This window comes from Pongo pygmaeus, chromosome 2 (assembly GCF_028885625.2).
Source record: "Pongo pygmaeus isolate AG05252 chromosome 2, NHGRI_mPonPyg2-v2.0_pri, whole genome shotgun sequence".
Taxonomy (NCBI): domain Eukaryota; kingdom Metazoa; phylum Chordata; class Mammalia; order Primates; family Hominidae; genus Pongo; species Pongo pygmaeus.
In genome coordinates, this window is record NC_085930.1 from 178,023,925 (window position 1) to 178,050,604 (window position 26,680).

The 26,680-nt window shown below is 36.2% G+C and overlaps 1 long non-coding RNA gene across 1 annotated transcript in view; it reads left to right on the plus strand.

Annotated features, from left to right (window-relative positions):
* Window positions 1-24,743, plus strand: part of LOC134739201 (uncharacterized) — an 80,061-nt gene extending 55,318 nt beyond the window's left edge. The window contains exons 3-4 of the long non-coding RNA XR_010125784.1: window positions 17,550-17,678; window positions 20,392-24,743. This is a non-coding gene — a long non-coding RNA (uncharacterized LOC134739201). The remainder of the gene's footprint in view (window positions 1-17,549; window positions 17,679-20,391) is intronic.
* Window positions 24,744-26,680: the final 1,937 nt, after the last annotated feature.

Here is a 26,680-nt window from a genome sequence, read left to right on the forward strand (position 1 = left end):
CTTTTGCTCAAATATTGGAAAAGTAAAAAGAAACCTCAAAACTGAATTTTATAAGCATTTCAAAAAATCATAAATGCCTTTTAGTTTCTACCTCTAGTTTCTAGCTAAAACTCAGTGGAAAAACTAGAGTTGGTATCTTACACCAAAAGCAATAATGACCTGTTATTATTGAAACTTCCAAGTCTTTCTTTTCCTCAGTTGTGGATCCACACTGCCTCAATTCAGTTCAACCAACATTTAAGGAAATTGCAGTCTAACTCATGACATGATGAAATTTAACATAATTGTAAAATTTTTATTTGAAGATCATGTTTGGCCCGGCCTTAGCTCCTGCCTAACCAACTTCACTACACCACTTTCACTTACCAAAATTGCTTGTCTTTTCCAGACCAAATTCTTTCCCCTTGTCTCACTGTTAGTGACCTTTTTGCTCCCTCCCCTCTTATCTTGATCTAAATCTTGCAAGTAAACCCACTACAAAATATAAATAACTAATTTCATTTGGTTGCAGCAAGGAAGTTGAGACAATATTACTTACATTTCTGGATAGTTTCCCTTTTGTTGTTTCACTCATAATCAGAAAAACTTTGTTCCCAAGAACTATGCAGTTAGCAAGCTCTCAGAATGACCCTATTTATTCATCGAACTATTTGAACCTATGGCAAAGTTTGTTCCTTCATATTTTATTAAACTCAATTAAGTAATGGGGTCTTTTGTCATCAGTTTCAACTTCATCTTCCAAGGAAAACCCACTGCACTTTGCAGTTTGTAAGATGCCAACCATTCATTGCTTTGTGGTGTTAAAGGTAATTTGATTTATGTCTTGCTCCAGTTAAGATGCCCAGGTCTTTAAGCATTTTTGACTCAGAGTTAGAGACTAAGGTCAAGTTAACAATGGTAATCTGTCTCTCTGTTTGCAAACAATGAATCATCATTTGGATTTTAAGATTGTATGGTAAGCTTTGACTTGGCAGCTTGGTTCAAAGGTTGTCAGCAAAATGCATAACAGTGGCCTGTTTCTGGAACCTCTGATCATAGACGGCAAGGATTTTCTAACAAGGCCACCAGTATAGTTGTGAATAATTGGTAAGGAGGGGGTGTGGTTAAAGAAACATTAGTCCCATGCCCAAGTTACACTGGATTGATTTGATCCAGACTTAATAATATTAAAAGCTTCTCTAGTCATTCCCGGGACACAAACGATAATGCTTTCAAATTATTAAGAAAGAATATGACTTATTCAGGACAATACGTAAAAAGAGAGTGATAAAATGAAGTACATAGTTCATTTCAATCTCTTATTTTAGACCAAGTAAACTGCCACTAGGAAGGGAGAGAGCTTCATTGAGAGTTATAATATTTTATTACTAATTGAATTGGAGTTTATTTTGAAGAGTTGGCAGTTAAAGTAGCTGAAGTTGAGATGAACAATTCATAAAAGTTAGGGGCCAATTTCCTCAAGCATCTTGTTCTTATTCGTAAGGAATTCAGACAAAGAAGTGACTGAAATAAAGAAAACCCTGAGATCTGGTCAACTTTGAGCTTTTCCCACATAACCTTAGTACATGTGGCATATTAAGTATTGAATTAATATTTGCAAATTGAGTGAATGAATCTTTATTAAATACTTACGTGTGAATCTTTGTATCTTTCTTTAAAATACCAGTGTCAAGAAAAGGGCATATGTTTTCACAAGCCGTGTCCTGAAAGCATGATTCTATGATTTGAACTGACAAGAATCTACTTACTCTCCTATGGTTATTTGATTGCATTGCATCATGCAAAGTAACATTAACTGGTACTTTTATAGTTCTATTTTTTTCCGTTTATTTATCCATAGTGATAAAGAGGGGATAATACACAAATGACCAAACAGAACCTGTGCGGGTCAGAATTTGAGCTGGTCACTGATAAAGAAATTTCATTAATATATTGGATTATCATTTGTTGACTTTCACGTGACCTTCATGATGATATAAAGAAATGTTTTTATTAAAGACTTTTTTTATGTGGATACTCAAAATTAACATTCCAGGATCATAGTAAAAAAGCAAGTGCCTCTCTCTGGTAGCAACTCTGAAAAGAGGAGATAGTTACTATTAATTATGCTGCTTTTACCTCCCGTATTCTATAAGTATCCCAAATGTATTCTTGCATATACATTTAAGGGTGTATTATGATTCTTGAGTTGAATCACAAACACTCAGGTATTTTGGATTCGAGGGCTTCTTTCCTACTAAGTAAGCACCTCCTTTTCCTGGCCCCTTCTTGTCTAATTACCATATTGCTCATTACCTAGTCTGTTTGAGTTCTAAGTGGGTATTGCTAACACTTTCATTACATTTCGAAGGAGAATTCTTGCCTCAAGTATGACTGCTGCAATCCACTAACTCAGGGCATTGAACGTGGGTGTTCCTTTTTTGTGTACAACTCCTGTCCTTTAAATTCCACATATCTTGAAGAAAGTCGTTACTGGTGACATAGCATTTCAAACTTAATGCCTAATTGTTTCATAGAAAAGAAAATTATAGGATCTAATCTAACTTGTTAGTTACTATGGTTTTACATATAGCAGGACCAACTTGTTATATATGCATACGGAGTAGATTGTACCAGATTCCTGTTATTAGTGATGCTTTACTGATCATTTTTGTTTAAAAAAATTTTAATTTTAAAACTAAATGGAGCTATGGAAATTACAGAAGGCAATATGGTCCTCAGAGATGGGGTAACATTTTTAGGGTAACGCAGGCAAGAATCAATAACTCTCAGCCGTCTTTCTAGACCTCTTCTCACTGAACTATACTGATTCTTTGAAATGAAGTAAGGACATGGGTCATAGATCCTTCTGCAAGTGCCCATAAATCAATATGGTATGTTCATAGTCTCCTGTTAGTGTACTTGTAGTAATTTCTGGGACACAGTATCTTATCATGAGTAAGAATGCTGACTCTGACTGTATAAACTTTGGACCAATGACTTCACATTCGTTTCCTTACTATCCTCTGTAAAATGAAAATAATAATAGTTGTTCCCTCAAGCTGTTGTTTTGGTCATCAAATGAGATAATACAGGCAGAGAGTTTAGAACAATGCCTGACACATAGTAGATACTCAGAAAATGTCAACTATTTTCATTGTGATCCTTTCCTCTAGTCTCCATGGCATTCATTTGTTAAACTGACATATGGTCATTTTTACCTTCTATTTCTGCAAATTTCTCTTTTACCCCTTCCTCCCTTGAGTTCATGCATTCTGAAAATTTGCTGAAGGTTAGTATCCTCACCACAGGTATTTTGACCATGCTACTTATTTTTGCCTTTTAGCAGCTGGACAAAATACAAGAAAAAATGGAAAACATGCATGAATAAATTAACCCTTGGTTTTACTGGATGGGTATATATCTTCCATGAGTATTCATATAATCTATTAGCATTATATTAAAATTTTAACATTTCAGAATTTAGATTCATTGTTCAGTTTTTGTCTGGAGCACTGATAGGGAAAACTGTTGCTAGGTATTTATGTGCACTATCCACACATTTGGAGGATGGCAACCACCAAATTTCACAAATGAGACAGCAGCTGTCATCAGTGCCCTTGGGGATGCCATGCTAACAATAGTATATAAGGTGCCCATTGCAAAAAGGAACATTATCACTTTGAATTCAGCACTGAAACACTATGAACATTTCCTTAGGGATTGTTCCCTAGATGAGCATATACTCAGAAAACAAGCCTAAAAGGAATGAACCAGGTAGAGCTTATTTTCAGGACCTGTCCTACAGCCATGGCCTTAGGACCGTCCCTCTTTTCTGATACACATGCTCATGTTGCTTCCCAACCTTCAGCCCCCAGAACATCCACAATCTGTATCTCTTACAATGCCTCTGCTCTGTCTTGTGCCTTCCCTATCCAGTGCTCCTAATTAAAAGGCAAGCTGAAAAAGCCTGTTTTTATAAACATAAGGAAGTCTGCATGTTGATTCACGTGTGACTATTTGCTCTAGCCTTCTAAAGTCAATGTCTTAATATTTTTTAATCTATTCATAACTAGAATGTGAGAATCTTAGGCCATTTTAGAAGAGAGAGGTCGTATGGCAAGAATAAACAATGACAACAAACAATGAAATAAATATTTAGGAACAGATAGAGCCTCTCCTCTGGTTTCTTATACAATCTGTCAACAGTACTTTCCATAACACCTCAAAAAGATCTTTTGGCATAGCTTCTGTCCCCATTCTTTTCCAGATCTCTGGTTCTGCTTCATGTTATCTCTTGCTGGAATGCCGGCAATGGCCCCAATTGAGCTACCATCTTCCAATCCAATATGCATATTGTCATCAGTCTGATCATGACATTCCTATGGCTACCTACGCGCCTAAGATTAAGCCTTCAGCAAGGTGTTAAAAACCCTTCACTTTTAAGGAACCACACAACTCTCCAACATCAAACGTGTCCCTAAATCCTGTCCTCTAGCCATGAAGCAAATGTAATTATCACTTTCAATAAAACACTTTACTTATTTACACTGTTTCTTCTGACTGGTAAATTTCTACTCTTCTGGCCCCAATTCTAATGCTACCATGTAAGGACACCCTGATTCCCTCCTGATTGGGTTGACTATTATTTAGGATGCTTTCATCCTTTTTACAAGTCTCTGTTAGTAGCACTTGTCAGATTGTTCTGTGTTAATTTTTCACGTATCTTCCTGAATTAGTCTATTGACACAGAGTGTCTCTCTCTTGCTGGGGGCTGGAGTGCAATGGCATGATCTCAGCTCACTGCAACCTCCACCTCCCAGGTTCCAGCGATTCCCCTGCCTCAGCGCCCCCGAGTAGCTGAGATTACAGGTGCCCACCACCATGCCCGGCTAATCTTTGTATTTTTAGTACAGACAAGGTTTTGCCATGTTGGCCAGACTGATCTCGAACTCCTTATCTCAGGTGATCCACCATCTCAGCCTCCCAAAGTGCTGGGATTACAGACGTGAGCCGCCGTGCCCAGCCACAAACACTAATTTTATTCAATTTTATGTCATCAGCGCCAAGCACAGGACCGTGATCCATAGTAAATATTGAATAATTGTTTAATAAGCAAATGAATGTATAAATACACCATACAGGGAGCCAGTGTTCTTTTTATAGAGCAAGCTTTTTACACGATTTTGTGTATTGTACTAGAGAAGTTTGCCTGCTTGCCTGCCTGCCTCCCTTCTTTTCTTTCTTTCTTCTTTCCTTTCTCTCTCCTCCAAGCATTGATTGAGTGCCTTCAATATTTTAGGTTCTATGTGAGGTGTCAGATGCATTGAGAATACTAAAACATTGCCTGCCTCCTAGAAGTGTTCTCAATTTTAATGTGAAGGAAAACAGTAAAGTAATAAACTTTGGGTACCAATAGTTTCACAGAAACCCCCTCCATGGTTGTAATTGAACTGTTGAGTTGTTCTCTGCTCTCTAAAGGCCGACTTTTGAGATGAGCTTTGAGGGCACATGGAGACCTCCTTATAGTGCCTTGATACATTAGCATGTGCAAAAACCACTGATAGAACCAATGTCTCAGTTGTTTCTGGAGAATAGTATCTGATGTTGAGAATAAAAAGTGCATTGTCCTGAAGGCTTAGATGCCTGGGTTCTAGTTCTAGCTTTGCTACTAATTAGCTATGCCCTTGATTCAGTGATTCAATCTATTGCATATCTTATATCTGTAGATTGAGGGTGCTGGTCTAGACCCCAGATCAATGGATCTCACCTAACAGTTAAATTATAGGATTCAAAAACATGTATACATTAAATTTATATTTGACATAAATATACATTTATATTTATGGCTAATAAACATAATTATCTATTGGACATTATTGGATGACTAATTAGGAAACATAATTTTATATGTATGTGTGTGTATTATATATATATAAAACTGTGTTTCCTAATTAGCCATCTAGTATATATAGTGTATGTGTGTATATATATATATATATACACACACACACACAGTGTGTATGTATCTATAGTGTATAGTGTATAGTGTATGTATATATGTAGGTATGTATATATAGTGGGATAGTGTATGTGCGTGTATATATATATATACACGCACACACACAGACACATATATATGTATATATGTACAATTTCCACCAAAGAGTCACTAAATTAGAATCACCCAGGGGAGGCCAGGCCATGCATTTTTAGCAAAAAGCTTGCCAGTGATTCCGAGAGACACTGGCCTGAGCTAAATCTGTTCTCCATGATATCAAGATATGTGAGGTCTCTGGGCCTCTACTTCTGTCTGTCTGGCAGGCCCCCACCCTCATTGAGCTGTGGAGACTCTCAGCCCACTCCAGTCTTTCTCCTTTAATAGGCTGTGAGAACTAGGAACATTGTTTCAAGAAACAATCAGATCAGTAGCTGACATCATAGGTCTTCCTGAAAGAGAGGAAAGAGATGCAGAGCAGAGATAAGACCAAAAAAGTCCCCAAATGCACATGGGCTGCTGGTAATCACAGCTAGCACTGAGGCTATCTGCAGCTTCTTGAACTTCAAGAGGGACCCAGTCATTCTGGTGTCCTGACTCCCATGTATTTATTCTCTGACTGAGGCATAAAGATCCGGGTGAGCTAATGCATCAACCGATGAAAAATGAACAATTAAAACAATGAAGTTGTCGGTTCTTTTACCAGATTGCAAATAAATAACCTGCCTGTCAGACTGGCTGCTCTGCTGGACCATTAGTTTAATACAAAGACATTCTGAGGAACGGGCGGATGACAGCTGATCTATCACCCCAGTGGTTCCAGGCCTTTGATAAAGACCTGGCAAAAAATGCTGTCATAAACCACAAAAGGTCAATCCCAATTTGTGGAAAGCAAAGTATTAAATGAAATTTGAATACACCCCTCTGCCCATCATGAAAGCCATAGGCTTTTTTTTTTTTTTTTTTTGACTGGCAGGGTGTTGGATAGTTCTTTTAACAAACCAAAACACTTTTCTTTCTGCATATGCTTATTTAGCTTGTTAGAGACATTGTGCTGGTATATATGGCCATGGAGTTTGTAATTGCCACAGTGGATGGAATGTGATCTTAGACTCCACAATGTATCTTCTTGCCAGGCTGAACAGGGTCTTACTACGAGGTGGTAGTAAGACATTCCATGCCATGTCAAATTCTAAAACAGTCCTAATTTAACAAAAAGTCAATTCATTGCATTTTCTTATATGTACTATGTCTATATGCCATCGCATAAAATATTTGCCAGCTAGAAATATTGTTCATTGGCAATATTAGATAAAGCCATATATAAAATAATTCAATAAGGATATATTATTTAAATTCTCTAGTTAATATCTCGTTTGTCTTTAAATTTGATGGAAAAGTAATCACCTTTCAGAAGTCACCTTGAAGAAAATAATTATTATTTCTCAGAAGCATAAAGTACAATTATAAAATTTACCCTACAGTTTATAACTAGGCAAGGTGCAATATTTATGAAGATTAACTAATTTCTTTCTCTGGTTGACTTTGTCTCAACTTGAGTCTTAGCAAAGCTGATCCTCAATTTTTAATGAAAATCAGTGAAATTACTGAGAAGTCAACAAATCAAAACAATAAATTTTCCTCTTCCAATTTTTTGGGGTATTTACCTATATTTAGGTTATATCTTCATAGTCAAAATGATTTATGTTCTACCCTAAGTCAAAACAGTCACTATCTATTTATTCTTATTTTTTAGTACATTAACTGATTAATTCAGAGTAAAATGTACCTTTAATATGGAGAAATACCTTAAATCTGTACAGATGCTATCGGTAGAGGTTTTGTGGTCATTTAGTTGCCCAGAATTATTTTAACTAGGAAGAAGTATCAGCTACATTACTTAAAACTGGTTTGACCAGTTCTTCCGATGGCCAGGATGGCTAATTAGTAAACAAGATGAACAAGAAATTAATGTAAAGCTTTTCAGGCTGATTTTCCTACCCAGCAAGTTAAACCACAACTTTGCCTATTAGCTGCCTTTGTGATCTCTTCAAGGTTATATAATACTGTACCTCTCACTTCCTAAGAAGAAGCCCTGAGAGAGTGGAAAAAGCTGAGCGCTCATTTCTGAGAGTAACCTGGTTCTGTTCCTGGTTTTGTCACTTATTGGCCAGGTCATTCATGCAAGTGATTTAGTGTTTGCTTATCATATTATATGCACAATAGCAACTGCTTAAAGAAGACTTCATGCAAAAGGCACATGCTGTTATCTAGATAGTGGGGTGCCCTTAAAGTCTTTTTTTAAAAAAACAGGGCAGTAATGTTATATAGACCACTAAAGGAGGCAAGTAGTTTCTGGTCTACAGACTTCTACTGTGATCTACAGTTAGTCCTTCATTTCTCTAAGTTTTACCTTGGGAAGTTTTTCTTTTTAATTCACAGGTCTTCTTTCTGAGTTTCCTTTTACATGTCTCTGGAAGTCTCAAGCTGCTTTCAAAATGTTTATTGGCTCCTGACCTTATCCCAAGAATCTTAAGTCCTTTTCAATGTGACATTGTATTAAAACTTTTCTTTTGCATCCATTAACTAAGTAAAATTTTAAAAATAATTGGTCATAATTTGTCCATGTATTTTTATGTCACATAGTTTTTAAAAATATCATATTTGTATTCATGTCTATAAAGAGTTGTACATCAGGCTATTGTTAAGAACACTACCCACATGATAACATGGTCTCTAAGAGATGAATCAGAAGCTACTTAAAATAGTTGAGAATACAGAGGTCATGGCAGGCTGAATAATGGCCCCTCAAGATGCCCATGTCCTAATTCCTGGAATATGAATACACTACCTTACATAGCAAAAGGGACTTTGCAGATGTGATCAAGTTAAGCATCGTGAAATGGGGAGATTTTCCTAGATTATTTGAGTAGGCCCACTGTGATTATGAAAGTTTTTATAAGGAGATCAGAGAAGAGAGAAGCTAAGCTGCTGGCTTCGAAGATGGAGAAAGATGTCACAAGCTAAGGAATGTAAGAATTCTAGACACTGGAAAAAGCAAGAAAATCGATTCTCCCCTCAAGCCTCCAGAAGGAACATAGTCCTCCCCAATAACCTGATTTATAATTCTGACCTTCAGCATCATGGGATAATACATTTATATTGTTTAAAGACACTAAATTGTAAGTGCATATTAGTGGTAATTTGTTGCAGCAGCCATAGGACACTGATACAGAAATGTTTATGAGAAATCACCACTAAAGAAATTATTCATGCAATCAAACACCACCTGTTCCCCAAAAACCTATTGAAATAAAAAACAAAATAATAAAAAAAAATATTGCCACTACACATGGGAATTTCTGCAGGTGGATATCTGATAATATGCTAAAATATTATCATAATTATAATTCATTCTGCTTTTTGATAGAACATCACTATAATTGGTGTATATTCTATAGAGTTTTGCTTAATTTGAACCTGCTGAAAAAATGTTGTCATTTGATTAATAAAGTTTTTTCTCTAATGTTGAAAAAATGAAAATAATTTAAGAAGACCCAAAAAAATGTTTATAACAATCTAACATGCATATACCTTTGCCAATGTATCCTTAAGAATCATATCAGTAACTCATACGTACCCAGTGTTTTCCCTGTGGAATTATTTTCTCCTCCCTACTCTTTCTTCCTCTTCTTACCCTTATCTCTATGTATACTTTTTTTTTTTCTTTTTTTTTGAGACAGAGTCTTGCTCTGTCACCCAGGCTGGAGTGCAGTGGTGCGATCTCGGCTCACTGCAAGCTCCACCTCCTGGGTTCATGCCATTCTCTTACCTCAGCCTCCAGAGTAGCTGGGACTACAGGCGCCTGCCACCACGCTTGGCTAATTTTTTGTATTTTTAGTAGAGACGGGGTTTCATCGTGTTAGCCAGGATGGTCTCGATCTCCTGACCTCGTGATCCCCCCGCCTCGGCCTCCCAAAGTGCTGGGATTACAGGCGTGAGCCACCGTGCCCGGCCCATCTCTATGTATACTTTTACACTCTTTCTAGTGTTTTGGATGTCAGTGAAGTAGTGATCTCCTCAGAGAGAATGTCTGGAACTAAACACCTCCATCCTACCCCTGCCAGTCTAAATTGGGGTCCCTGATACTATTTTCCTCACAGCAGCCTGCACCTTTGTCACTTGTTTAAATTAGGTATTTCTTTGAATGATTATTTAATCGTGTTTCTCTTCACTATTACAAGCTTCAAGGTACAAGAATCATGCCTGGTTTTGCTCACTGTTGTGAACCTGGCACACAGTAGGTATTCAGAGAATATTTCTTGGCTGAATGAAAAGATTCAGAATTCTCCATGTCTTGTAAGATTGACTGAAACTGTGTACTACAATGCAATCCATCTAGAAGCATGAGACAATAAACTAACAAGCATGATTGTTTTTGTTACTTACCATCTCTTGCAGAGAACATGAAGCTATCAGGCTTTGATCTTCTCTGAAGTCTCAAAGTCATTACTATTTAGTTGGGTAATAATTGATGGACAATTTTCATGATGACTAATATAAGAAATACTGTATTCTCAAAAATTATTTTTGGGTAACATTCAGAATGTTTTTTCTTGCTTTTATGTCTTTATTTTCATTTTCATTTTATTGCTTTGCAAAACAAATTATAAATTCCTTCAGTAAGGTTTGAAAATCCACTTGAGAACTGACTGTAAGAGCACTAAGAGGTCAAATTGCTCAGGAGTAAATTCTTCCTATATTCTACAACTTTGATTCTTCTATATTTCAACTCAAAGCTAAAGATGTGCCTGGGCTCCTTTTGGTATGGAGAAGTGATTAACATGTGTGAATAGTTCCACAAAGCCCCAGACATTGGGAATTAATGAGAATATGGATAAATTTTATTTGCATGTGTTTCTGAAACTTTACGTCAAGTAATTTCAATGTTTGTTTTTAAGAAATAATTTTCCCTGAATAGCAGATACATGTAAAGATGGTCTTTAAATGTTAAACAATTTTTCTCAATAATTTTGCTGATGTTTTCTATGTTGCTTGTCCATACACAGCACCTTTGTTGAACAGTTGATTCTGATTTTTAAATATAAAGGTTTTCAGGGAAAGGAAATAAATTTTGTTGAGGCACTATGAGATTCCTATATGTTACTATTTCAACTGTGTTACTCCTCATAAAAATCTATAAGATAGACTCTATTAATCTCACTTTATAGAATAGAAAACTGAGGGTCTTAGAGCTCAAATAACTTTAATACCAGAGATCAGGTCAATGGCAGTGTTGGGCCTGCCTAACCCAAAGCTCCTGTAATTTCCTTTGGACCACACTATCTTTACTGGGTACTTTCAGACCAGCACAATTTACATGACAGCCCTCTCTCTCTCAAAGCACACCAGCCCAAACGTTCCTTCCTTCAAAGCCCTATGCCACTGGGCTCCATACCTCAAGTTGGGGAATGGCTAAATAGATTGGAATACTAGCATTTATTACACAAACCCTATTGTGTTCAGCACAGCCACTTTCACTTTTCAGTATAATTAGTCTCCTCAGAGCACAGTGTTTTGTGGGCATATTTGCTATGGGAAGATCAAGTTTTATGCTCATGTACCCTGCGGCAGATCTTCCCAATGATGGGAAGAATTTGTAATAACTTCAGCTCTTGGTTTCTAAAGCTTTCAGAAACCTCTAATGAAACATATTTCTATTTTTTTAATTATTGTTTACTGGCCTTTCATGTTAGAAACCTCCCATGAGGTAATTCCTTTCATCAAGTCACAGTGGAATGTAGCTGATGCCCTCATGTATTTAATGACAATGAAATAGAGGAAGTAAGAACATCACATGCATCCACTCCCAGCTACCTTGGAAACAGCATGGTCAGTTCTCTTGTTAGCCACTTATCAACCAAACTTTCCAGACAGTAAAGCCAAGCGGTGTACTTTTTGGTGTATCTGGCAAGTTCAGGATGAATACTTCATTGATAAATATTTGAACAATTAGTGACTCTTAGATAAAAAGATGTCTAGACTAACAGCAGACTATAAAAATAACTTCAGATACTGAGTCAGAGTCCACCTAATGCTCTAATATTTGTGCATGTTCCAATCAAGTCTGGGAGAAAAAAAGAGAATTTTTTTTTGCCTTAATCACCCTGTGTTTCATCTATCACTTTGTTTTTAATACTAAGCAAGCAACCAATGGAATTTCTACACTGCTGTTATTTTTACTTAAAGCTGTAAGATTAAATATTATTAAGGATAGTGGATGCTAAGAATACAAGAGACACCATAGGCGTACAAGATCAGTAAACAAAAACATGGATGCAGTGAACAAAACAATAATGTTAATTCTTTCATGTGCTCCTGATGCTAAGCGCCAAGGTAATAAGATGGTTGGTCTAATGATTATTATTCAATTTTAGGTCTGTGGGATCTAAATACCAACTTGGCTGATTTGTTTCACTGAATTTGTTTGAATTCTCATGAAGACACAACCATGAAACTCAAAATGTCTACTTAAGTTCATTTTATTGCTGAAAAATACCCAGAAACCCTTTTTTTTTGTCATGACGTTATTTAAAAATTGGAGGGAAGCTTTCATTGCACAGTCTGTAAAAAGAAAACAGCAGAACCCAGCAGAGTGGCTGACAGGTGACACAAATACAATGCATGCTAATGTGCAAAGAGAAACAACCTTGCGAGTTTAAACTGGCTGCACTGGAAAAAAAAAAAAACAAACTTTATCCAGATATGTGGTCCCTCATGAATTATACTATTATTTTAGTTGATTTTACCTGACATTACCGTATGATTTTTTTCTGTGACAAGAAAATTGCAACTGGCCCTTGACAGTTGGTCACAAATTGACTGAACAAAACAAAATCAAACAGTGAAGTAATCCCCAAATAAATTTAATGAAACCTAAATCCCAAAGGGCAGCACACTTCTGTAGGCAATGGTCTTATTTAATAAATTTTTCCCTGCTTTCACTTTTAGAGCTATATTTACGCAGACAAATTTAATTCACTGGGCTTACATTTCCTCTTCCCCTTAGTTTGTCCACCAGGCACATATAGAAAGGACTGTAACCAGGTATGTCAGTGTTCAGCCAAGAATGAGGACTGTCACCCGGTCACAGGGAGATGCACTTGTCTGCCTGACTACCATGGAAACCACTGTCTTCTCCCTGTGTGTGTTCTGTGCTCAGCTGTAATTTATTGAGGAGGTACTGGTAGGGTGGGTCATCACTCAGAACACCAAAGGGCAAATGTTAATTCAAGCTTCTAATTCACAGCAAATTCTGTTAGAATTTATATTTGAATAGTTGAAAACATATACTTTTTTTGTAACTCATTCTTCTATTTTGCCTTTTCTATTCAAAATATCCCCAAGTTCTTCACAATTATCCAACATGAAAAGAAAGAGATAAAAAAGAGAAAGAAAAAATGAGAAAACATAGACTTATTATTATAAATCAACATACAACAAACTACTATATATTTCAAGTGATTCACAAAGTAAGTTAATTCCAGGGTCTGCTTAGGAACAATTAAATTAAGCAAATTGTTATTCTGGAATGAAAATGATGACTAGCTTAAATGACCAAATGCCAGTTGGCTCCTTACTGTGTAATAAAAAAGAATAGTCCCTAGACCAAACACCTTACATTGATTTTTTAAGGATATTTTAACGTTGAAAATGGTTATAGAAGAATGCACAAAAAAAGTCCCAAGGAGCATGTTAAAATGTTCAGCCAGCTACTTATTTTTTAAGCTTGTAATTATTTATAATGTACTTTTTATAGATTTAATTTTTCCCCCAACTTGGCAACTGCTGCTCTCTTTCCTCCCTAGTCATTCCTATAGCAGATTCCTTTTACTTTCCTAATTCTACAAGGATATGAATAATTTGGGGATTTTTCTCCTCGAACCAAAAATATAGACGCCTGGTCAAGCAATTGATTTTAGTTTTTTATAAGTCATTGAATATATATTTTGAATATTACTTCCCTATTTTTTCCTAAAGTTAAACATTACCAGCTAAAAACACAATTAAGCATTATGAAAATGGTTTCAATTACTGATTTCTTGGGATCTATAACCACTGAAGTTATTCAAACTTAAAATGAAGAACTAAAATATAAAATTAATCAATTTCTATTAGCTTTTGGTTATGGCAAATTTCAAGCATCCTTGTATTGGAAGAAAGAAAGTTATTTCCTACATTTGATTCAAATGTCTCAGAAAGAATTTCTTCTTTATATCAAGGATGTTTTGTCTTAATAAAATAATATGAAGTTACATGTAACTGGGTTGCACTTTTATTTCAGAAGGCAAGCTACCTTTAGTTGAAGGAGGGTAGCTTTACCTCATAAAAAGTGAGGCTGGCTGAGTCAGGGAACTGCTCCCTGACTCGTCAAATTGGCTTATTTCCAGGCAACACGTGGTTGGATGTGGCTGCAAGGATTCCTTGGCAACATCCACTATAATTACAGGACTATGAAAAAAGATTCAAGAAAATATCCATAAAAGGTGTAGCTGGCTTAAAAACAAAACTTTCAGCAGCCAAGAACAACTGGGCTTTCATGTTCTCGAGTTCAGAATGGAGAATCAAAATTTTGTCTCAGCAGAGGTCAGAGGAAGCAGACAAACTTACAGTAGAATCTCATCACTTGTTCATAATTCAGAGGATAGATGGGTCAGTCCTAACTTGTGGATAGCATGTAGAAAAAGCAACAATTCCTGTTAGATGTAAACTCATAGTGTTATGTATTTTATGACCAATAAGAGGTTTTAAAGTGAACACAGAACCTGAAAACCTTTTATTTCTCCAACCCGTATGCAATATGTGTTATTTACAGTCACTCTCTTTGAGGATATTTAAGGCATTAGAGTCCTCTATAACTGTGGTCACTTCTTCTAACAGTATTCATAAGAACACCCCCACACTTGGTATAGAATGCTTTGAGACGCATGGGCCACACAGTAGTCACCAGTGCCAAGAGAAAGATATCAAGACATTCACAGAAGTTGAGTTTTAATGCTATTGCTCATAGCAATAAAAATTCAGACAGACCAAATGTCAGTATCTCCTTTTAAGAATAAAGCCAAACAGCATAACAATGGCTGGTGTATCTGAGTAACCTGATCAAATACTAAGAAAACAGACTCTGTGGAAAACAGATTCATGCTTTTCATTTCTTGAGAGCTACGTGTGTCAGGATGCAGTCATAGCCATGTTTAAGTTTCTAATGATAGTACCAAAGGCCGTTCACATAATAATAGTATACAGTAGCAAAGGGGCTTGGCATTTAACCTTTAATATTTAAATAAATCAGAACTGTAAATTCCCATCCAAGCTTCTTGGAACGAGAATTCAAGAGAAGGGGATGTGCAAGGATGGGAAAAGATAGTCACCTTATAATGGAAAATAACTAAACACAACTTGCCAGAAATACAAAATTTCCAGGGAGAAATAATTGTAAATGATAGAGTAAAGGCCAAGTAAAGATCAAAATGGATTTAGGAAATGAGGGAAGGGACGAGCCAAATAAAATCATTGTGTCCTGGGTGTGCGTTTTCTTGTTAAATTTAGCGAACATTTGAGCAAGTGCTGTGTGCGTGATTCCGGAATCCAAACTTCACATAGCACAGAATTGGATAGGAAAGTGAAATTGTCAATAAAATAATTTACTCTTGGAAAAAAAATGTCATCGGCACATCTATAAACACATATCATACTCTTGATAGAAATTTAATGAGTTTTGGGACTAAGAGGTTAGCACAGATACTGTTTTTCAAACAGATGGCTCACTCATTAGTAGGTTAATTTCATCAAGTTCAGTTTCCCAATTTCAAAAGTATAATTAAGTTGAAGGCTAAAAATCAGATGATGTTCAAATATATACATATATAAATACATATATGTATATATATACACACACACATATATATATACATATGAAGAAAGAACAACAAAGTGTGATTCTATCAAATATAAAACCATCATTAGCAAAGTTTGGAAAACAGGTTCGTATCAGAGGAAAATTATGTTTTCTAAGTAACTGATTCACATGAAAATTATCTCAAAATCTAGACCTTCACCTATATCAGTTATTTAAATTCCTCAATTACACAAGCTGTTTTTTCCTTTCAACTGAGATACTGATTCTTTGATACTTGTGATTATATCTAAAGTGTAAAATTTCCCTCCATTACAACACAAGTTTCACTCTTTGTTGTGTTGCTCCTTTCCTTACTTGCATAGAAATTCATGTTATCTTTCCTTTCACAGTAATATCACTGAAGAGTTTTCTATACCAGCCAACTCTTATTAATTTTACCTCCTTTTTTGAAAGCAACATGCCAGCAGTGCACATCAGACCTTAAGGTTTCAATTGCCGTATTTTCAGCTTGTTTCATGCATTTTTCTCTAATCTCAAGCAACCAAATGTTCTTTTTCAGCATCACATTTATTTTACCATATTAGTAACTTAATAAAAACTGTAAATACTTACGTTCTCAAAACTGACCCAAATGGATGTGAAAGAAGCATTTTATATCTTGGTGAATGGTAGAAGAGAAGGTGATGGAGACTTTTTTAAAAAATCACTAATTTTGTTTTTAGGTACACTCACTGACTTTGTTTTTAGTACACTCAAATTGTTATAAGTGAGAGAGAAAAAGAACTACTTGGGAGGACTAAAAAAAATGCTTTGCACAAAAAAAGGGCAATTAGCTGTGAAAAGTGACATCCGTCGATGGGAGGAAATGACAGGAGAGAATATGAAGTAAACCCGTTGTTTTTCACAGAAAGCAATAAAGAAATACAACAGCTGTACAGATGAATAACCTTTGGTATGAACAGTTTTAAGGTGTTTGCTTTCCATCTCCATAATGGAGAATTTCATTTTTAACTGGAATGAAAAGGGAGGAAAGAAGCAGCCACGCTTTGAGTCTATAAGCAAATGTGAGACTCAAGATGAGAATTTTGGGTTTGGAGATAGGATATACATGGGGATTGTAAAATTTTGAATCTCAACAAAAACCATTCTTTGGCCATTATTTGTCTCTTACACAGTATCATCATAGTAGGCTGTACCTCCCTAGATGTGAAAGTAGAAAATTGAAAAACAGAAAATGAAGAGGTATCCTCTATATTTGGTTTCTTTTTGAATTCTTACATGTATTAAACCCAGATAATTCCAGACAAGACAAGCTATAGCACTTAAATATTTAAAATAATGAACTTATCTAGGTTGAAATTGGATAGCCTTGTTCAGTGAATTGTCTCCTAAGCACTTTTTAAAAGTAGGTAGATTCCCAAGGAAGCACAAAGTTAAGTCGTACCTTATTAATGGGCAGCATCAAATACTAACAATTATCTGTATCATCTCATATCCTCAGATAACTCCATGCCTTGAATCAACAGCTTGAAAGTGATTGAAAATACCAGTAGAAATTGGAATGTTGAGTTAACCACATGTCTACCGGTGTGAATTTAAACATTGATTGCTGTAAGTCACAATACCACATATGGTTTTGTTCTCCTTTAACAGGGTACCCGAAAGGCACATATAGTCCATATAGTCCAAAAGATGTGTAAGTGCCTAACTGTGGCATCTGTGACACCATGATTGGCACCTGTATCTTCCCTCCTGGCTTCACTGGGGCCGACTGAAGTCAAAGTAAGTTATTCTTACCTGTTATGGAGTGGATATGCTGATCATTCCAAGGCCCAATATTGGTAGCAAAAGTACTAAAGCTGAGAGCTGGCATTTTTAAGAACTGCAATTAAAGAGTAAATGTTGTTGCAATTATTTTACTTCCTAATTTACAGTACTAACAGCAAACACAAACTGACCTAAACTCTAGGTTGAAGAATATTTATGTAGGAGTTTGGTTGAGAGCTAAAGTCAGTGAAAGTAGCCAAAGAGATCTTTTTGGTGATAACCCCCCTTGCCCCAGCAATGCTAGACTCAAGTCAGTATCAGAAAATATGTTTGCCAAGATCAGAGCAGACTTAAGATTCCTGTGTTCACAATGTTAAACTCATTGTCTAAAGTTCCACAATTTCATTTATGCTCAGCAATTTCCTAGCTCAAAAGTAAGTGGTTTCCCTGCTCACCAAAAAGTAAACAGTTTCCTAAAAGCCAAAGACCTTAAATTAACTACTTATCACAAAAACAACTATTGACATAAAGTTTAAGGCACTGGATTGAAGAGCCCTTACAAATACACAGGCTTAGACACTCTGAGGATATGGCTACCAAGTATATTTTGTTTTTGGTTTTGGTTTTTATTCAGATCTGCCATTTTAAAAATATTTATATAGTTTTGCTTAACCCAAATAACTCGACCCATAGTCATACACTCTGACTCCTCTGACCCTTTAGGTGACAGTCAGAATGAAACACTCACATATGAAGCCACAATTATGATAATTTCTAGGGAGGATAAAAGAGGCAATGAGCAGGAGAGTGCATTGTGGGGAAGTCAGTTCTGGCAATAGCGTATTTTTGACATGGGTGTTACGAATGAGGATGTTCACTTTGTGATCATCCATTGAACTGCACATTTGTGTTTTTGTGCTTTATTCTGTAATCTTATTAATTAAAAAAGTACCTCCAATAGGCCGGACGCTGTGGCTCACGCCTGTAATCCCAGCACTTTGGGAGGCCGAGGCAGGCAGATCACGAGGTCAGGAGATCGAGACCATCCTGCCTAACATGGTGAAACCCTGTCTCTACTAAAAATATAAAAAATTAGCCGGGCGTGGTGGCAGGCACCTGTAGTTCCAGCTACTCGGGAGGCTGAGGCAGAAGAATGGCATAAACCTGGGAGGTGGAACTTGTAGTGAGCCGAGATCGCGCCACTGCACTCCAGCCTGGGTGACAGAGCGAGACTCCGTCTCAAAAAAAAAAAAAAAAAAAGTACCTCCAACAGATCTTAAAATAAAGACTGAAGTACTGCCTTAACACACACCTCAACATAAGTCAACTAGATTGTGAAATACCTTCATTTGACATTCCTTCATTTGGATGAAGGATAGCTAAATTTGTAACTAGACAGGCTACTACACTGTTATGTGCTAAAGACACCCAAAATGCTTATGTTTCCTGGTCAGTCAGTTGCTTTGTCTGCTTTGGAGGAGAGTAATTTTTCTGTTTAAGTGCCCTGCAGGCCTCAGTGCTCTGCTGTATTGAGAATAAAAGACAAGACGAAACCTGGCTCCAGGTAGCAGACAACTGACACCTAGTGGATAGTGCCTCCTGAGGCCTCAATTGGCAAGTTATCTTTCAATTAAGGCCAACCTATAAACAGTTCTTAAGCAAGGTTCTGTCTGGTTCCTTTGTATTTGTTCTTCAAAGAGAGTAAGTGGAAGAAATGTCCTCCTGCCAAAGCATTTTCAAAGCTGTGATTTCTCTGAACATTGGGGGTACTTTGGTCTTAAGAAAGTTGTGATCTTGTACCTGAGCACTTTCCATTTGCTTTGACAGCTTAGTAGGGTAGAGCCAAATTTGCAACCCACCTCTTAAATGTTCCAAAAAATATGATATTTATTTTATATTATTACCACATTTTCCCTTTATGTGATTCTCAACAGATATTTATTTTATCTTTGTGTATTTATATATATTTTGGTAAGCATCTCAATGAATTTGTGGAATGAAGTTGCAAAAAATAACCAAATTAATAAATACAAATATACAAATGAATATTTGAAGATATGAGCATAATGAATCTTATATTTATGTGTAGGAACTTTAGCTAAAATTCTAGAACGGGCTTTAAGAGAACATACTCAAGAATATTATAAATATATATTTGTTGTATATATTATACATACATATATAACATAATATATGTACACATAATATTCCTACATGTGTTATATAACATATATGTACACATAATATACCTACATATACTATATAACATATGTAATATACATACACATGCATATGTGTGTAATATATACATATGCATACATATATAGAGAGACACACACGCACACACACACGCACTCTTACACTTGCCAAGATAGAGACACATGGCAAAGCAAAACAATCCAAACTGGGAACAGTTGAGGTCCTTAATTTGTAAGAGACATTTATATTATATGTAAGTTTTTGACACTAGATATTTAGTTGAAAATTCCTAACACCAACTAAAATGGCTCTATGTAAGCAACAATTTAAACAGTCCCTTGTTTTGCTTTGTTTATTTCTAAGTAACTTTTCACATTGAAAATCAAACTAAAAGCAAGTCAGTAAAACCTATTTGATTAAATGAAAATGTCATGTATTTCACAAGTTTTAAAAAATCTTGTCTGGCAGAATGTTTAATAAGAAAAATCTGGTTTTGTTTTGCTCTGTTTTATTTTGCTCTTACTTGCAGCTTGTCCTGAAGATCACTATGGGCAGAACTGTGTCAGTGGTGTTCCTGTGGCTCAGGACAATGTGACCCAGTGACTGGCGTGTGTCAGTGTCCACCTGGCCGAATGGGAACCAGGTGTGAGGAAGGTAACAATGGGTAGGGTCACCTTCTCTGTCCAAGCACTAAATTAGCTATGCTGCGAAAGCAGATTTGGTGCCAACGAAGATAATTATATGGACAATATTTACAAGAATGTTTTCTGTTAGTGTGGCTTTCAAATAACATGAAAGTACATGCTCCTGAGCCGGGCACGGTGGCTCATGCCTGTAATCCCAGCACTTTGGGAGGCCGAGGAGGGCGGATCACGAGGTCAGGAGATCGAGACCATCCTGGCTAAGACGGTGAAACCCCGCCTCTACTAAAAATATAAAAAATTAGTGGGGCATGGTGGCAGGCGCCTGTAGTCCCAGCTACTCAGTAGGCTGAGGCAGGAGAATGGCGGGAACCCGGGAGACAGAGCTTGCAGTGAGCCGGGATCGCCCCACTGCACTCCAGCCTGGGCGACAGAGCAAGACTCCGTCACAAAAAAAAAAAAAAAAAAAAAAAAAAAAAAAGTACATGCTCTCATAGCACTATATAGAAAATAGCTTACTGGAAGATAAGCACAAATTGGAAACAAAAGTAAAGAATAACTTATGCATGCTCTTGACTGGGAAGAAATTTTCAGATAACATTTGTTAACTTTTATAAAACTGCCAAAAATTGTGTGTTGAAGATGTCTAATTATAAGAACTACAGAATTTTATATCCCCTTCAATCAGAAGGTTGAACCTGAAGAGGCCCCCTGAAATCTATAAGAAAAATGGGAGACAAGGAGAAAAACATAATCTTTGTTGAAAACTGCAAAATTTTCTTATCCTAATTGTAGTATTTATTGTTACTATCATAAGGAGAGAAGAGCTGTCAAGTTTCAGAAAACAGGGATTTTTCAGGAGAATACTGGGCCCCTGTGGATCTTAAGTAGGGCCAGCAGAGCAGCCACTTCTCCGTGGCACACACAGAGAGCAAAACTAAGGACACTTTCCTGAAAAATAAAGATTGGGTGAATAGGAGTGCTATTGAAACTTCTCTGAATCCCACTGAACATCTTAGAGTGGAGGAAAAGTGGGCAAAAACAAAACAAAACAAAACAGAACAAGAATTATACAGACATACCATGTTTTTAACTCTGCACTAGGACAGAAAGGAATCTGTGGGTAGTTTAGCAGCCTTGCAACTAAAGAGAAGCTCAACACACACAAATATCACACACACACACACACACACACACACACACATACACATACATACATACCACACCTTGTGTTATATGGAGCTGCACTCTGGACGAAGAAGGCTTTCTTCTAGCTGAGATCATTTTTCTAACCCTAAATCAACACTATCCTTCCAGAAATATCTGGTGCATTAAAAAATGAAGCTTGTACAAAAAAATACTTCTCTCATTTTACAAACAAAAAATGTAACTGTTCAAAGCTTCCCTTGCTTTTTTAGTGCAAATTCGGTAAGAAGGAAAAAGGAATAAAGGAATATGAAAAAGAAAAGGCAGATGAAACAAGAGCAGAAAAGTTTTGCTGTGGAGCACATGAAGATATTAACCAGAATCTCTTCCAAGAATTCAAAGGATGTAATGAAAAAGTGTTCTCTATAAAATGTGAGTGCAATGCAGAGATACAGGGGTTCATGGAATAAATGAAAAGACAACAAAAGGAAATGAAAAAGTAAGCTGGCAGAGCTCAAAAAAGAAGTGGAAATGAAAATTGAACCTCACATCATATAAATGAAGGCCACATTGGGAGCAGGTAAAGGAAGGACAGAATTTGCTGATAGTACAGCCAGGTAAAAAAAAAAAAATGAGGAAAATAAAAATAATGAAATGGAAAAGAAATGAGAGAGAAATGTATAATTGGAAGAGGAAAATGTTCAGATATAATATTCAAGGTTTTTCCTTTGAAATAAAAGATCTGATGCTACATATTGAATGAATATATTTTATCTCGAAATAATAGTTACAATGGCTCAAAGGCAAGGGGAAACTCCATTGAGGATATAAGGAAAAAATATGAGCTTACTTAAGAAGAATGAGAAAAATCAGTCTGACTTTTTACCTCACAGCAATATTCATTGCCAACATATGGCTAATCAATGCCTATTAAGTTCGTGAGGAAAAAATGTGACATGTATTTTATACACCGTTAGCTGTTATTCAAATATAACATGGTGGCAAATTAACCACTTTTTAAAAAGTTGCTGGAAATATAGTAGCCTTAAAATAGTTTAAAGAAACAATTGCAAGATAAATTTAAGCAGCCAAATAATAAATGGGAAATATCTGATAAAAAGACTATTAGTAAACATTGCATTCATCTTAATTAAGGCTAAGTTTAAAACAATTGTGGGAATTATGCCTACATGATAGAAGATAAATATTATAAATTATAACAATTGTAGAGATTTTAACGTAGTGCTAACAAGGCATAAACTGGAAAGACAGAGAAGGCAAAGGGGTATAGGTATACTGGTCTTATTTCCTCATTAAAGTTTGTGGGGTACGTGGAAGAGATCTGTGTCAAAACATATTATTTAAATATAACAATTCAGTAAGTGTGTTTAAGTGTATAAAGGTACATTCTAGAATTTAGACTGCTTCAATTGAGATGTTAAGAATAAAAATACACCCAACTAAAATCAGATGGAGGAGCGAAATGAAAAAAAATAAGAGAAAGCAGAATCATATTAATTTCATTACCATTTATACTGAGTTAACATGTACTAAATAAAGAAATTTACTATATTATATAATGTCTGCACTATCTAAACTAGGTTCCCTAAATTATGTAAGAGTATATTTATAAGGCCCATGTAGAGAACGATGGAGTGCACACACCTTTTCCTATTGCTCTCTTTCAACATAGTAAACATTCCACACAATATAGAAAACAAACAAAAGTTCCTGAAATATGAAGAAAAGAAGGCAGATTGGATAAGAACCTTAGAAATCTAGGAAACAACATGATGGTGAGTTCCCTGGTTTTGTTTTGTTTTGTTTTTTGTCTCATATATCCCAGACTGAGTGCTGGAGAAACCTACAACCCAGGTGGGCCAATGGGTACAGACAAAGGTCTAAGATACAATTGATTTCTCTAGTCAAAGGACAGGAAAGGGGGCAGTCTCGCAATACAGAAAACTTTTAGAAAATAACTGGTCTTCTTCAGGCAAACATTACGAAATGGAACTGTGTCCTCAACCCCAATCCCATGAGCAAGGGCCAAATGAGGAGTGTACACTTCAAACCCCATCCTGATATGAGAAGGTACCCCTCTCTACCCCACACACCAGGATTGTGTAAGAGAAGGCATCGTGGGGAGTTTGGACTTTCGTCCCTCCCAGATAGTAACAAGCCGTCTAACTATTCAGTGTCCATGGTGACCATGTGATGTGAAGAGTGTGGACTTTCACCTCCACCAGATAGCAAGGAGACATCACTCCTACCTTCTGGGTGGTATCAGAGGAGGTCTAGTAGAGAGTCAGGACTCCCACAGCCACCAAGCAGTAATGAATGTAGTGTCAGTGGAGATCAGGTGGGAGCCATAGGATGCACCTCTAACCCTATCAGTGACATTGGTATTAGCAGAGGCCTAGTGAAGAGCTGAATTCCCATCCTGCCCCAGCAGGAAACAGCCCCATTTATCCAACCTCCTACTTGGTGGCCATGTAGGGAACTTGAACCTCTACCTGGTGAACCCCTATTCTCACCAGTGTAATATAGGAGGAGGAGGCTTGCTAAAATGGAAAAGTTAAATGAGATCCATATTCTGGTATCATAATATTCAAAATTTCCAGGTTTCAGTTTTTAAAAATTCGTCAACCAACAACTTGGAGAATTTCAACTTAAGGAGACAATCTACAGATGCCAACACAGAGAGGACACTAATGTTAAATTTATCTGACAAGAATTTTAAAGCATTTATCATAAAAATGCCTCAATGAGCAACTACAGATATAATTAAAACAAATAAAAAATTAAAAGGCTCAGCAAAGAATAAAAGACCTTAAGGAGAACCAAATGGAAATTTTAGAACTGGAAAATAAAATTGCCAAAATAAAAAGCTCAATGGATGAGTTCAACATCAGAATGAAGTGGACAGAGGAACAAACCAATGAACTTGAAGGAATGATGGAAATTACCCAACCTGAACAACAAAGAGAGAAAAAAATAGCAACCAACAAACATACACACACAGCCTCAGAGACCTGTAGTACTATAAGAAAATATCTACCATTATGTCATCTGAGTCCCAGAAGAGGAAAAAGAGGGGGGAGATGAAAAAATATTTAAAGGAATAATGGCTGAAAATTTTCTGAATATGACAATAAACATAAACCTACATATTGAAGAAGCTGTGTTAATGCCAAACAAGATAAACTCAAAGAAATTTACAAAAGTCATATCAACATCAAACTTCTGAAAATTATATATTGATTTAACTAATATATAAATATATGTTAAATAATATATTAAATCAATTGATATATTAAATATAATTTATATTTTAATTCAATTAATAAATATTGAATAAACTATATTCATTTTAATATAATGAATAATTAATATATTATTTTATATATAAAATACATTAATATATATTTCATTTTCAGAAGCTTGATATTGATATTTCTTTTGTAGATAGGTGTTGAGAGAAACAACAACACCTTAGCTATAGAAGAAATACAAATAGACTGATAGAATGACAGCAGAGTTCTTATCAAAAGTCATGGAAGGGGTGTAACATATCTGAAGTGCTAAAAAAAAAAAAAAAAAACCCTATCAAACCAGAATCATATATCCAGGAAAAGAATCCTTCAAGAATGGAAAGGAGATTTTAAAAAATTCTCAGATGAAGGAAAACAGAGAATTTGTTGCTAGCAGACTTAACCTAAAGGAATGGCTAAAGGAACTTCTGGAAACCAAAAGAAAATGACCAAGAAAGAATCTTGGAACATCAGGAAAATTAGAATGCATAAAGGAAAGAGTAAAAATACAGCAATGCAAACTATTTTTCTTTTCCTCTTGAGTTTTCTAGATTATACTTGGCAGATGAAGCAAAAACTATGACACCGATATAGTTCTCAATGTATATAGAAAAAATATTTGACAGTTTATTATAAATGAGGAGATTAAAGGATAGAAAGGAGGTTAGGTTGCCACATCATTCAAGCTGGTAAAATATTGACTCCATAGACTATAAGTCAGGTGTGCATAACATAATACCTAAAGGAGTACCAAAAAAATCTATATAAAAGGATATGCTGGCTCCTCCCCTGCAGTAGACTTCTGTCTGGACGTCCAGGTGTTTTCATACATCCTCTGAAGTCTATGCGGGGGCTCCCTAAGCTGAACTTTTGTCTTCTGTGCACCCACAGGCCCAACACCACATGGAAGCGGCCAAGGCTTGGGGCTTGCACCCTCTGAAGCAATGGCCTGAGCTGTACATTGGCCCCCTTTTACTCACGCCTGGACCTGGAGTGGCTGGGATGCAGGGTGCTATGTTTCAAGGCTCCAAAGAGCAGCAAGGCCTTGGTCTTAGCCTATGAAACCATTATTCCCTCCTAAGCCTCCAGGCCTGTGATGGGAGGTGCTGCCATTAAGATTTCTGAAATGCCCTGGAGACATTTTCCCCTTTATCTTGGCTATGAACATCCAGCTCCTCATTATTTATGTAAATTTCTCCAGCTGGCTTGAATTTCTTTACAGAAAATTGTTTTTTCTTTCCTACCACATGGTCAGGCTGCAAATTTTCCAAGCTTTTACAGTCTGCTTCCCTTTTAAACATAAGTTCCAATTTCAAACCATCTCTTGTGAATGCATATGACCGTATCCATTCAGAAAAAGCCAGGTCACATATTGAATGCTTCACTGCTTAGAAATTTTCTCTGCCAGATACCCTAAATTATCTCTTTCAAGTTCAAAGTTCCATAGATCTTTACAGCTGGATCAAAATGCCACGAGTCTCTTTGCTAAAACATAGCAAGAGTAACTTTGCTCCAGTTCCCAATAAGTTCCTCATCTCCATCTCAGACCACTCAGCCTGGACTTCATTGTCCATAACACTATCAGCATTTTGGTCAAAACCATTCAACAAGTCTCTAGGAAGTTCCAAACTTTCCCACATCTTCCTCTCTTCTTCTGAGTCCTCTAAATTGTTCCAGCTTCTCCTCATTACCCAGTTCCAAAGTCGTTTCCATGTTTTCA